Genomic DNA, 1,911 nt, shown 5'->3' on the forward strand with positions numbered 1-1,911 from the left:
TATAATTCGAATGTTGGTGCGTTTAATGTTGTCCCAGAGGTCTCTGAGACTTTCCTCAGTTCTTTTCATTCTTTTTTCTTTATTCTGCTCTGCAGTAGTTATTTCCACTATTTTATCTTCCAGGTCACTTATCTGTTCTTCTGCCTCAGTTATTCTGCAATTGATCCCTTCTAGAATATTTTTAATTTCATTTATTGTGTTTTTCATCGTTGCTTATTTCCTCTTTAGTTTCTCTAGGTCCTTGTTAAATGTTTCTTGCATTTTCTCTATTCTATTTCCAAGATTTTGAATCATCTTTACTATCATTATTCTGAATTCTTTTTTAGGTAGACTGCCTATTTCCTCCTCATTTGTTAGGTGGTGGGTTTTTGCTTTGCTCCTTCATCTGCTGTGTGTTTCTCTGTCTTCTCATTTTGCTTAACTTACTGTGTTTGGATTTCCCTTTTGTAGGCTGCAGGTTCGTAATTTCTGTTGTTTTTCATGTCTGTGCCCAGTGGCTAAGGTTGGATCAGTGGGTTGTGTAGTCTTCCTGTTGGAGGGGACTAGTGCCTGTGTTCTGGTGGATGAGGCTGGATCTTGTCTTTCCGTTGGGCAGGTCCACGTCTGGTGGTGTGTTTTGGGGTGTCTGTGGCCTTATTATGATTTTAGGCAGCCTCTCTGCTAATGGATGGGGCTGTGTTCCTGTCTTGCTAGTTGTTTGGCATAGGGTGTCCAGCACTGTAGCTTGCTGGTCGTTGAGTGAAGCTGGGTGTTGGTGTTGAGATGGAGATCTCTGGGAGATTTTCCCCATTTGATATTATGTGGAGCTGGAAGGTCTCTTTTGGACCAGTGTCCTGAAGTTGGCTCTCCCACCTCAGAGGCACAGCACTGACTCCTGGTTGGAGCACCAAAAGCCTGTCCTCCACATGGCTCAGAATAAAAGGGAGAAAAAATAGAAAGAAAGAATGAAAGGATAAAATAAAATAAAGTAAGATAAAATAAAATAAGGTTATTAAAATAAAAAATAATTATTATGAAAAAAAGTTTTTTAAAGTAAAAAAGAAAAAGAAAAAAAACAGAGAGACAGGGTTTCTCTTGTGGAGCAGTGGTTGAGAGTCCGCCTGCTGATGTAGGGGACACTGGTTCGTGCTCGGTCCAGGAAGATCCCACATGCTGCGGAGCGGCTACGCCCATGAGCCATGGCTGATGAGCCTGCGCATCCGGAGCCTGTGCTCTGCAACGGGAGAAGCCACAACAGTGAGAGGCCCGCGTACCGAAAAAAAAAAAAAACCCCAAAAAAACAAGTCTATTCAGGTATTCCACAGATGCAGGGTGCATCAAGTTGATTGTGGAGCTTTAATCCGCTGCTTCTGAGGCTGCTGGGAGAAATTTCCCTCTCTTCTTCGTTCACACAGCTCCCGGGGTTCAGCTTTGCATTTGGTCCCGCCTCTGCGTGTAGGTTGCCTGAGGGCATGTGTTCTTTGCTCAGACAGGATGGGGTTAAAGGAGCAGCTGATTTGGGGGCTCTGTCTCACTCAGGCCGGGGACAGGGGGGCATACGGAGTGCGCGGCGAGCCTTCGGCGGCAGAGGCCAGCGTGACGTTGCACCAGCCTTAGGCGCTCCATGCGTTCTCCCAGGGAAGTTGTCCCTGGATCACTGGACCCTGGCAGTTGCAGGCTGCACAGGCTCCGGGAGGGGAGGTGTGGAGAGTGACCTGTGCTCGCACACAGGCTTTTTGGTGGCAGCGGCAGCAGCTGCCTTAGCGTCTCATGCTCGTCTCTGGGGTCCACACTGATAGCCGCGGCTCGCGGCTGTCTCTGGAGCTCCTTTAAGCGACGCTCTTAATCCCGTCTCCTCGCGCACCAGGAAACAAAGAGGGAAGAAAAAGTCTCTTGCCTCTTAGGCAGGTCCAGACGTTTTCCCGGACACCC

The sequence above is a fragment of the Neophocaena asiaeorientalis genome, unplaced genomic scaffold (assembly GCF_003031525.2).
Source record: "Neophocaena asiaeorientalis asiaeorientalis breed wild unplaced genomic scaffold, Neophocaena_asiaeorientalis_V1.1 scaffold630, whole genome shotgun sequence".
In the NCBI taxonomy this organism is placed as follows: domain Eukaryota; kingdom Metazoa; phylum Chordata; class Mammalia; order Artiodactyla; family Phocoenidae; genus Neophocaena; species Neophocaena asiaeorientalis.